Raw genomic sequence first — 13500 nt, 5'->3', positions numbered from 1 at the left:
ATATATCCTGTTCTGTTTTTTTCCTTTGTGTGAGATTCCTGGTGTTCCTGCCAGTCCCTCTGCTTTCCTATTAAAAACCACACTAGACATGTGAGCACAGCATGGTCAGTTTTCTGGCTGTGCTGGGAATTCTGCCTGCTCTCCTCCAATGAGCAGACTTGTGCTGACACGCCCTCAATGCACAGCCATTCACTGGGAAGACTGGTGTGCTGCTGCTTCTCCTCCCCAAGCTCTCTAAGTTTGGTATGTAGCACAAGGCCAAAAATGCTGTTGTGCATAAAAATATTACTTTTGAGGGAAAAGATTAGGATGTACCTATGAATAGACAGACTCTTTTTTTTTTACCCTGGGCTTTGGGCTCGTGTCAATGGCATCAGTTTGACATCAGTTTGAGCTGCTTCTGAGATCATTCGGAATTCACTGAAAGGTCCATTTGACCTACTTCAAGTGGGTTTTGCATTCTCATAGATTTGTATGGGACTGCAAAACGGAAAATTGTATACTCACCTTTTTCGTAATTTTCTTTTTCTGTTGCATCTTCATGGCATCATACAATGGGTTGTGGCTCCGCCCCCACAACCTGACAGGACTGGTTACCTATAAATTAAAGACAGACCCAGCTTGCAGCATTCTCTGTAACTTTCACCATTTGGGCGAGAATCTCTATGCTGCCATGAAAATGCACCAGGAAAGCAAAATTACAGAAAGTTGAGTATACAATTTTCTATTTGACTGGCGCATCATGGCAGCATACAATGGGAACTAACTCGCCATATAGGAGGGTGCAAGAAAAATGTAATGGTCAGTAGCATAAGTATGCACAACAAATTTTCCAAATGTTACTGGCGTTCACCTACTAAAAGCGTAACGAAGGTTCTGGGAGGACCATATTATGGACGTGCAAATAGCCTCAGGAGACACTCAGCACTGCTCTGTCCACAGAGATGGCATTCCCCTGGTTGAATGTGCTCTTAAGTCTTCAGGTATAGGAAGGTCTTGTGAAGAGTAGGCTTTTTTAATTGTCTTAACAATCTAGGAGGTGAATTGTTTGGATGGGATATCCTAATAGATACGGCACCTCATCCCTAAACTAGATAGTTGAGAGAGAGCAGCAAAATGGGATTACTGCGGTGCCAAGAACACGTTTGGAACAACTTCCTTATAAAAATATTTCTTTATTACTATACAATTATTTAAAAAGACATGTACATGAGATCATACAAAATTATCAAAGCCAATTAATTTCGACAAACAATGATAAATATATGTTTCAACCGTATTGATCGATACCGAAGATGTTGAATAGTAATCGATACAGTTGTTGTCGCTTCTAGTTTCACCAAAGCATTGGCTTCATCAGGGGAATGAGCAAATCATACAAAAGGAATAAAAGCGCTGAAAAAAGGAAAGAAGGAAAAAATATATATATTAGTTATCAAACCAATTCTCCCATATTTATACCAGCGAAGGATCCTGTTACAGAGGATTCCAATATTGTCCAGCTAAAACACCCCCACTCCCACACCACCCCCATCCTCCAAAACAGGAGAGGGGGGACATGATACCCCAAATCTCCACATCCCAGACATACCATGCGATGCTGCCGGAACATCAAGCGAGTGCCACCAGGGCGAGAGGGGGGAGGTTGATCACACCCAACCCTGTGATTGGCTACAGAGGACTCCAAAGAGTGCCTATAAAAACTAAAGTAGACATATAAATTACTTAAGTAAATTGAGATATTTTATATTGTTGTTCATCCAAGTGGGCTACAAAGCCTCAATTACATACCATGGTTAAACAGTAAAGAGGCACAATGAGGAGCGCTGGATCAATTAAGGTCAAAGTCTGATGGCATTTAAACCGAAGACGTAGTAATAAGGCCAAAAAAGCTGAAACAACAATGAATAGACACTGGGAGCATTAATTAAACACTAATAAATATTATACCTGTAAGCATTTATATTATATTATGGCATTGGGTTGTAAAATGATTGCGGGAATATGGTAGTAAAAATGCTTACCATGGAAAGTGCATACATCTGGATACGCAATAAAGCACAAACAATTGGGGGTCCGTCATCAAAAGGACAGCGTCCTAAATCCCCCAATGAAGGAAAACCCTCCCAGTGGTTCTAATCAAGATATTCTAAATATAAATTTAATATATATGATCAGCATGAGGCCATCCAGCGGAAAATAGCCAGAGACAACAGCACGGTAAACATAGTGTTAGATGGAGGTTATTACCTTTGTAGACCGCAATCAAACAACAGCGCAAGTTCAGCAGCAAGTGAGTGTTACAGATATATTGGCAGCCTTAAGAGTACTCCACCTAATTAGCCAATTTAGGATTGGCCAATCAGGAGCGGACGAAAAACGGCACAGGTGCATGCGCAGTGACCGGAGCGAAGCGCCTACAATCCCCAGAATTCCCGGTGTCGTCCGAGTCAATGATGGTATGTGTGACGATGGTAATGGGACGTAATACGGGTGGGGGCCAATCAATGACTAGGGGGAGGACCATGAGTAGATACACTCCGCCTACTCATGAGGGATGAAAAAAGAGGCTGTTGTAGTACGCAGCAGTGAAACTGAGAAGGCCCAGACCGGGGGGGCGGGCTGACAAGAAAAACGTCAGCCCTTGGGCGTCCATGCAGCCAAAGGCTGTGGAGGAACTGAAATCCCCACAGACCCCGAAGCGAGCCACCAATGCACCATTGTCAGCAAAGCTGGCTGGGAGGGAAGACCGGGACATTGGAGGAGAGCAAGAGAGTAGTGAAGGACAAGAAATAGCAGCCCTGTATGAAACCTGACCGCTAGATGGCAATCATCTGAACAAGATGTTCGAGGAGAAAATGGGAGAGAAGGAAATTAAGAAAAAGAAAAGGAAACAAGAGAAAATTTGATACAATATCAGATACATTGATATTAAACCACACATTATTGATACATTGATCTTGAATTGTCTAGTGTTATATAAACAACAAAGAACATGTACCACTGAGCTAAAAAATACAATCAAAGCCTACCTAAATCACATATTGACAGTAAATTACCTTTAACACATATGGTATGAAGCATCACAAAAAACCTCTTTTTTTTGGACTTGCAGATACATGTGGGTGTGGACGGTGTCCTGCACTCATCTTTGTATCGCAAGTCCTCTACTGGCAACACTATTTTACATGCCACTAGCACACACCCACAGCCACTACTTGACAGTATTCCCTATAGTCAATTTCTAAGACGAATGCCCCGTACATACGGTCGGATTTTCCGACGGAAAATGTGTGATAGGTCCTTGTTGTCGGAAATTCCGACCGTGTGTAGGCTCCATCACACATTTTCCATCGGATTTTCCGACACAAAGTTTGAGAGCAGGATATAAAATTTTCCGACAACAAAATCCGTTGTCGGAAATTCTGATCGTGTGTACACAAATCCGACCGACAAAGTGCCACGCACGCTCAAAATAAATTAAGAGACGAAAGCTATTGGCCACTGCCCCGTTTATAGTCCCGACGTACGTGTTTTACGTCACCGCGTTTAGAACGATCGGATTTTCCGACAACTTTGTGTGACCGTGTGTATGCAAGACAAGTTTGAGCCAACATCCGTCGGAAAAAATCCTAGGATTTTGTTGTCGGAATGTCCGAACAAAGTCCGACCGTGTGTACAGGGCATTAGAAGAAACTGTACAATGGATTAAGATTTTTTATTTGGCAGCTCAGGATCTATATGAAAGGCTCCTCCGGCGTGGATACAGTGGTTCCCTGCTGAAGAGAGCCTTTAATAGAGTCACTAAACGAAACAGACATGACCTTATCCATTCAAGTAAGCCAGTCTCTTTCCCCTTTAATTAGCACAAACCTTCCCAAATGGGGCAGCATAAAACTCTACCTGCCTACAGGCTTAAGACTCCCTTATCCCTGGGAGGTACTTAGGGACCCCTAGGTGGCTCGGTAGGTTTGTATTACTAACTTTCACAAGTTGAATTTTTTATGAATTTGATGGTTAATATAAAGGCAATAGAAAAAGCCAGAATGCTTATATGTTTCAGTTCAGATATTTGATCTCATGCAGCTGTATAGAGATAAGCCTTTTATAAATAGAATTTAAATATACTAATAGTTTTATTGTCCAAATTATACTTGTCAACATAACACGCACTAAAAACATTCTCTATTCAAAGTATGAATTCACAAGCCCACCATAGATCAGCCTCTTCTCATACAAATTACATCATTAGACTTAAACAGTGTGTGTATTGTGGAGTTAGACTTGCAGCTGTTTTGTTCATTTAAAACGTAACTCAAATGAAAATATGCTTGTTTGTTTTTTTGTTTGTTTTAAATACTGTAGGGAAGGATTAGAACCCCGGTCAGGTTTCTACTTCTGCTTGTGTACCCACTGGGGAGTGATTGTGATTGTAAATGAAAATGTTACAGCTCTCATCAGATTTAAGGTTGAGTGGAAATCTTCCAATGGGGACATCTCTTCCAATGACAGCTGTCTAAAATGGAATTTGCCTTCATTTTGGAAATGTTTCTACAGTATGTATTTCCTGTAAAGTCTTTGGGACAGAAAACTGAGAACATAGATTCTAACTGCTATCCACTAACTACTAGGGTTTTCTTAGGCCCCTTACATACGGGGCGGGCTCTGTTGGACTCCACCAACTCAGCTGTGAACTGTGAATCTGTTTGCTGATCCCTGCTGGGCAGGCAGATGGCTGGTCTGCTGCTCCAAAGAGGAGACTGAAGGGTTTGATTGGGTCTGCCTGAATAACTCACAGGTGGACCCAATCAGTCCACCCGTGTGAAAGGGCCCTTACTCTATCCAAAACTACTTAAGATGTAAGATGACTTAATATGACTATTGCAATCTGTTGTGACTATGACTATATATGCATATCAAGCCAAACTTCTGGATTGCGTGAAAAAAACTAAATAATTAATCTGACCACTTATCTAGCAAATCTGTCTTGTCTATATCCATTAGAATCTGCTAATGATAATGTGGTACTTAGTAGAATGAGTCAACAGCAAGTGAAGCAACTGCCAAAGAGTGATGGTTAAGTCAGGGCAGAAAGCAAGTGATAGACTCAAGGCAATTGGGGTGTATTGCTAAAGTACATAAGTAAAGTGTATGCAAAGCCAAAATGTTTTTGATAGTAGAGAAGGGTTGAAACCCCTACTCTTGTTGTCCCAGAGATGCAACAGGAAATTAAAGGAAATCTCAATGTGAGGAAAAGTCCCATCTTAGACAGTGGTCACTGGAATATGTGTCATTTGAAGATGTTCTCATAACAGCTATAAAATGTTCAATCTCCCCTTACTTTCTGTCTTGGTGACAATGTTTACAAGGACAAATAGAGGGGTGATTCTCCCTAGCAGGGACACAGAACAATAATACTTGACAGGGGGTCAACATTTTCTCAACGCTATCCAAAACTAATAAAGAGCTATTAAATACTGTATGTATACATGCATTTTTTGTCATTTGAATTTTTTGTTATTAATATATTAAAACTAAGACTGGGTGTGCCAAACTAAAAATTGAATTTTGCCATATACAGCAAATCACAACCAGGAATGAACTATTGCTATACTAAGTTAACAAAACCTCCAGGAAAGATGGATAATTACTATATAACTGGCAATGTAACAGCTGGAAATCCACTGACAAGGTTTTTATGGTGGAATAGTAGAACTCCAGACAGTTTGTGACTTAATTGATAATTTCCCAAGAACCTCTTACAGCTCTGTCCTGCCATATCACTGTTAGAGCCTCAAGGGACCCTGTCCTCAGAACATAGGTTTAGCGGGGTAGGCAGATGAAGAACAAGCTTTCCTTAGTGTTCTGCATTTAATGAGATTACGTTTCCACACTGGGAAGTATTATTGTCCTTTCACTATACCAACAAGGTTAGTTATGTTATTCAAGTAGAGAAAATGATGTGAGCTGGTGACAGATTGAAATAGGCACCAACATCCCTGGATAGAATATATATACAGGAAGGTTTTAGTGGGATTTTAACGGTGCCATAATCAAAATAGTACCAGGAGGTTTTTATATAAATAACACATTTTATTAATACATTTTTAAAAATAATTTAGCATTAAAAGTTAGCAACTTGTCTTTTTGATAAATCACAGAAGAAATTTTCAAACGACGGTGACGATTTGATGTTTTATCCCGACATGTTTCGCCACTAAGGGCTACCTCAGGGGATTTATTAAATAATCACTGTTCAAAAGAGACAAGATATACCATGATAATATAGAACAATACAAATGTTATCACAAAAAGAAAGTAAGAAAAATAAGATACATTTTTATGTATATTAGCCATGTCCAACCATTCAATATCTTACCCAGACAGAATCTCCCAGTAGTGCCAAACCAGAGCTACCAAGGCAATGCAGGGGACACACGGGGCACTGTGCGGCCACAGAGGGCATACCAAGACCAAGCTACAATATATAATTAATCATATACTGGTTATTTTGCTCCACAGAGTGGACACCAAGAGACATTTTGGGCACACCGAGACATGTAGCTAGGGTATACTCACAAAGTAAGTTGCTAACATAAAGTTAACTGAGGGTGCCAACAACAGGGCATGCTTTGTCATAACCAACCAGAGAAAGGCTGAAACAGTGAAAAAAAACATATATATACTATCAGTCAAAAATCTAGGACTGTATAGTCCCCAACACACCACCAATTCTATAGTAAACACTATAACATATGTTTTAACTATATAGAAAAATATACAAGGCTACATTGATCTTACTAAGTGTCAATGATTAAAAACATCACTGATAAAAGACTGCTACGGAACGACGGAGGGCCAAAAAAAAGGGGCATCCAGTCTGCAGTGAAATCTCCAAAAACAAAAATGAATACTGTAAGAGTGGCGGCCCAAATGATACCAAGCAGATACAAATAGTATACATTTGGCTCAGTGAATGATAACAAGGTGGGAAGAGAGAAGAAAGCAATCATTGTTGGTTCAAATATTTACTTTAACGATGTTGTGAAATTTAATGGTCACCTTCAGGCTTCCAGCAAGGTATATGCTGGAAATGCCGGTGTTCTGTCAAATTAGCCAATTCGTCAGAAACTCCAACCACCTCACTTACGGTTTCTTTAAACCGTTAGTAGTTGGAGATTTTAATGAATTGCTGTTTGGACACAACACCGGCAACCGAATACAGTCCAGTGCAGAAAGATTTTGCTGTTTTGACACCACAGCGGCTGACGAGGACAAAGTTGTCGCCGCCTCGGAGGCGGCCATTTTGTTGGTTAGTATCGGAGCGAATAACAATCTCTGCTCATAATATCATGCAGCGGACTGTAAATGGTTGCTGGTGTTGTGTCCAAACAGCAATTCGTCAATCTCCAATTACTGATGGTTTAAACAAAGTTGGCTAATTTGACAGAACACCAGCTTGGCCGGTTATGTTATGTTTATTGCTCTCTTGCCACATGCACAGTCTATTGCAACATTACGGCTTTGTCTTGTGGTATGACAGCAGTGTTTTTTAAAGTAGCGCCACCCCCATTGGAGCCGCTAGTATCCTCTCTTGTTTCAGCTCTTCAGCCAGGCACGCATTTTTTACCACAGCCAGGTACACACTTATGCTCGTTTCTCCAATAATCAGTCTAGGGGTTTTTGGTTGTTTTTTGATGCTTTATTAAGAACTTGGATAGGTAAGGGAATATGGTGGGATACTCCATATTCAACTAATTAGATTGGGAACAACTTCTTTACTGAACCTTTGGAACCTATACTTCATGCACCGTGTACTTCTGAGTAAAGTCCTCTGTAAGGATTATAGACTGTTGCCCTTCAGGACACTAGCCAGTATCCCCTTTCTGCTGAATCCAGTAGCTGACTTTCCTAGCACAGAGGGGTAGCCTAAAGAACCAGGCTCCAAGATCTCTACAGTCTGTCCTCACAGAAGTCTCAAACAGATCCTCTCTGGCACGGCTCCCCTCAGTCAGCTCTTCAGAACACTTGGGTCAGCTCTCCAACTTTCAGCCCTCCAACCTGAGACCACATGGCAGCTAGGGCTGCCACCTCTTCCCTTTAAAACCAAACATATATTAATTACACTGGTTCTGTAGCTGATTAAAGTGGTTGTAAAGGTTTGGTTTAAAAAAAAAATAAAAATAACGTACTTACCTCCGCTGTGCAGTTGGTTTTGCACAGAGTGACCCCGATCCTCCTCTTCTTGGGTCCCTCCACGGCGCTCCTGGCTCCTCCTCTTCTCGAGTGCCCTGTCGGAGAAGCGCTCGCCTTCGTGGACAACCATGCAGGTGCGCTCCCATGTCCTGCTTCTGCGTCCGTAGACATAGACAGCAGGACACGGCTCCACCTCCGGCACCCGCGTCATTTGATTTGACTGACACCAGCGGGAGCCACTGACTGCACTGCTATCAATCTATCCAGTCAGGACACGAGACACCGGCAGGAGCTGGTGTTCTTTTTCCCGTCAGGGGGATTAGGGGGCTCAGGTAAGTATAGGGGGGCTGCTGTAGCACAGGAGGTTTTTCACCTTAATGCATAGAATGCATTAAGGTGAAAAACGGCAAGGGTTTACAATCCCTTTAAGGTGGTAATTAAACTCACTTGGTGCCTTTTATAGGTAAAACAGGCATGTTTAAAACCATAAAAAAATACACAACTCTGGAACTTACAAAGTTCAACTTTGATAAAGTGAAGGTAATATTAGACATGAGTATGTACAAACTGTGTTTGATATTGCCTTCATCAGATGAGGTGATGTCACCCCTGTAAAAGCCAAATTTTGAAGATGCACACAATTTGGGATTCAAAATGGAGATATCCCTCCTGATCCCATGCCTAATGCCAACATGTGCTAGGTCCCATCATGGGGGATCAATGGACGTGTTTTGGGGGTGCAACTCCTTCCTCTCACCTACTTTATTATCGAGGAAGGGGTTGCACCCACAAAACGCGTACATTGATCTTCCGTGATGGCAGATAGCACATGTTGACACACTGTGTGCATCTTCAAAATTTGGCTTTTAAAATATGTAAAAAATTTGTCATAAAAACAAGAAAAAAGTTAGGGATTTCTGGGTGTTTTAGATTACACAGGCTTTCCAGCTTGAGTTAGGGAGAGCTGCCAGCCAGCAGCTGCAAGGGGGATTTTTCACCCCACCCCTCCTTCTTCCTGTTTCACTGACTGAGTTAATTTAATATGAGCTGACACAAACAGAGCTGTGCATTCAGTAGCCTCTCTTGGGCCCCTATTGGCAGGAAGAAGAAAGCCAATAAAAGGCACAGTTACAGCAGCCAATCAGGGGGACCTTAACAAGCTGCAGGAAGCAGCTGCTGCAAAGGATTCTGGAATGTGCAGTCTCTAAAACGACCCATAGCTTTCTATGGGGACAGAAATATAAGCCCCAGCATGTTCTGCTGGCAGGAAACTAAAGACTCCATCTTGTTTATCCAAGTAGAGTCAGTCAGCCATGAGGGAGTAAAGAGACCAGACCTGAGGGAGAGGTGCTGTCTCTCAGATGATCTCCCTGCCCGATTCAAGCCTCCACTGCCAGTCAGGACATCCAGCCTGAGAGAGGGGGATCCCAGGTGCATATCGAGGCGCACCTGCACTGACAGGGAATCGTTTCAGTGTGAGGTGACCATTTGGGTTACCAAGAGAGCTTGCCTTTTCCAGGACGTTCATTTGGGCCTTGATCGCAGGATTGGGTGAGAGGGCATTTCTGCCCATCTGCAGGGAACAGAGACACTGCACTACAGAAGGGGTTATTTGAACACTGTATACAGATATTGTTGCTGGTAGTCATCTTGCTGACACTTGTAGTACCACAGGGATAAATGATAAGGCTACCCATTTCTGGGACATTGTATACAGACACCATTGTCCTCTCACCTTGTTGAACAAAACCCTGCCTGTTTCACCTGATAATCTGGGCCAATTGTGTTGTTTGACCCTGCTATCCAGGAATTTAAGTGCACCAACGAAAGTGGCTAGCTGAAGATACCAAATCTTATCTTTGTGAACCGAACCTCTATAAAATGTAAGAATGAATAGTGGTGCTACCGTGAAAAAAACTCCTATGAAATCTATATGAATTGATTTAATCAATATCACAGTGAAAATACATAGACACTCTGTATACATACAGAATCTGAATAACGTGACTGAGCAAATGAATTACACCCTGTGACCAGTGTGAAATAAATGTATCACTTCTCAAATAAATGGATTAATGGATAAAAACAGTTCATATGCAGTGTGAAAGCAAACAATATAACCCTGTGGAAAAAATGTATCACTTCTCAAAAAATAATAAATAGATAATGAGAATACAGAAAAACAGTCCATATGCAGTGTGAACAAAATCAAATATAATACACCCCGTGACAAGTGTAAATATAAATGTATCACTTCTCGAAGAATGATGAAATGACTAAAAAAAATGCATAAAAACAGTCCATATATAGTGTGAACAAAAGTCCAAAAAGTGATGAGATCTCCGGTATGAGAAACAAAATGTGATTCTTGTATCATCCACCACACCTCAGTGACGTGATTCCACTCCCCTCTAGAGTTCAAACTCACCAGCTGCTATAGCCTCACACTCTCGTGTTTGGCCAGAATCGCCTCAACTCACTCACGTAGGGGTTAAAATCAGATCTCCAATGTCCAATGGTGTGTATGTCAAGCACTCTCCCTGAAGTAGTGGCTCCACATGTGAATGAAAAAGAGCACTACCATTCAAAAATGTATTAAAATCTCAGTAATCCATCACCATTGTACTCACATGTAAACATATCACAGCAGGCAAACAAGGTAAATCACATCAAAGCAATCCATGCAGTGATTTGGAACAAATAACAACAGCCGCGGTGGACCCAGGGAGTGTGGATGCTGGCGATAGTCTCACCCGCTCCTAGAACCGATCCTCCGCTTCTCACCCGTGTCTCGTCACTTCGCCTTACGTCACACACGCTAGATTGCCATATAGCGTGGCTGTCGCCAGCATCCACACTCCCTGGGTCTGTAGTGCATTATGGGGCATCCCGCAGGCCTCTAATTTTCCGCGACTGCCCCATAATGTTTGGTATTCGCCGAACGGGAGAACACCCGATGTTCGAGTCGAACTTACGTTTGACTCGAATATCGGGACCATCCCTACTCATGAGCACTAAGATAAAATAATGCCTCTAATGCCTCTGCTGTAACATAGAATTCCAGTGCACTTAGGTGAAGCAAATTGGCCCCCTTCCAAAAGTAGAAGTGTTTTGCTGTCTCTCTGATAAGCATGATTCCCATATGATGCCATTACTGGCACATGTAACTGTCTGCTTTTTGCACAGGAATGTCTAGAAGCCTCTAGGGGGTAGAGGTGAGTCTCGGGGAAGAATATCTCTCTATGGTGTTTAATCTCACCTCAAATATTTATCTCTAATATCAAAAGGAATCCTAAACATGACCGGTGTATTGTTTTTCTTTGGTTTCAGTTAATCATTTCCTCCAGCGAATTTTATTTTTTGTTAGAACATATTTCTGTTGCCATTATCTCACCGCATATCCTGCCAGAGTGAACAGGGCTTCGAACGATGCTTGGGGATTTAGATAAGCTAAGAATGAAAACTCTGGATGTCAGTATTGTTGTAAAATATTCATTACGTAGAAGAAAAATGTACTTATATAGAACACATGGGAGAAATGGTTATTTTCCATTGTTTTATTTACTTGATCCGTCTCTCCACTTGTCTATATTCTCACTACTCAAAGAAGTAATATATGAAAATGAACACACCTGATTTAGTGAGATAAATGTTCTGTCAAGTGATCAAAAGCGAGGGCTTCCCTTTGTGGGCCCTTTTTTATGGCTGCGTTTATTTTACAAAGCTATTACATAGTCAGTTAAACAGGTATTGGAAACAGAGCTTTTTGAGAAACCACTGCTAATCTAAATTACTTGTGCTGTGTAAAGGTTGACAGCGGAAGTACAGTGATGGTTTAGTGGTTAATACTTTGACCTTGTAGTTCTGAGTTCCCACCAGGGATGCACTTTGTTGTGAAGTGGCCTATCCATGTGATGGGCTGCATTACCTCCATGTGCACAGCTAAATATGTGGTGGAGGAGCAGGTGCACCCTTTAACCCATTCTTGCCCGGCATAATTTGATCCCCTTGGACTCCCTGGGTACTGTGGGCATGGGATCCTCCCCTGAGCATCAATACACCAATACGTGAGCACTGTTGGAAGGCACCCTGCCTAGTCTAACCAGCACCACCAGTAATCTATCCCATACCTTATGGCAATGGATCCCAGAAGTAACGTTACCTAGCACTTGTTCATTTCCAAAAGACATGTCCATGATTAGGAGAACTAAGAGTCAGAACAACAGAAAGCCATTTAGCCATTTCCATCCTTCAGTCATCCCAATTTTGATGACACATTCCTTAAGTTGCATACAGAAATAACCTTTTTAGGGGGTTTTCCAAAGTCTTGCATCCCATACCCATCCCTAAGTGAAGCTTCTGGAAGCTAATGCCACAAAGATTACATCTTTGCCAAGACCTGGTCCTTACAACACTTCTCGTGATGACCAACACCAGGCAGACTCCTGCCAGACTACAGAGCCCTCTTTCCCAAGATGCCCCACACTGGCAGGGGCTGAGCTGGCGCTACATCAATATCTGTGGTACATCCCACTGACTACTCTTGGGCCCTCTAGTGGTTACCTAGGCAACTTGTGGGAGAGCACATATACTCTTTAAATCATTTCTGCCTGACTCACTGAGGCGCTATGGGCAGGGGTTCCTTCCCTGAGCAGCAGGCTAGGCACACTGCTAACCAGTCCCATCGGTAATCCATTTTATACCTTCCTCAGAACTTGTGGCCCGAGAGCCCAGAGATCAACAGCCCTAAAACTCTTTACTGGTGTCAGAAACGCACTGCAGCAGGGCATAGGTGTGTGCATGTGTGCATGCGCACACGGGTTCCGTTGTTGGTCCGCCAAGCCAGGCAGCGACTTGTGTGCACAGGGGCACGTGCCAGATGTGCGTGTGCTAGCTGTTGCTTCGCGCCAATGGGCCTTTAAAAGAACAGCAGCTGCACTTTTGCAGTGCTGTTTGATCTGCAGCTTACCCGAGTTCTGAATCTGTACCTGTATCTGATACCTGTATTGACCCGGCTCTGCTGACTACACCCGTTATCTCCAACCCTGGCCTAGGCTTGCCTTGACTAGTGCTAAACCACTAATTGCCTGATATCCTGCTGCCAACTTCTACTGACCCTGCTCCAGCCTGCTGCAGTGCTATATCTGATTACCTGTGTTTGACCCGGCTTGTCTCACCCTGCTCCAGCCTGCTGCTGATCCTGCATCATCTAGTGCCCGGGGTTGCTGACCTGCGTCTGCATCTGCTACCATCCACGTTTTGATCCGTCCTGGTGACCCATCATCTACCCATCTGTGCCAGCTA

This window comes from Aquarana catesbeiana, linkage group LG03 (genome assembly GCF_042186555.1).
Source record: "Aquarana catesbeiana isolate 2022-GZ linkage group LG03, ASM4218655v1, whole genome shotgun sequence".
In the NCBI taxonomy this organism is placed as follows: Eukaryota; Metazoa; Chordata; class Amphibia; order Anura; family Ranidae; genus Aquarana; species Aquarana catesbeiana.
This window is presented reverse-complemented; position numbering follows the sequence as displayed.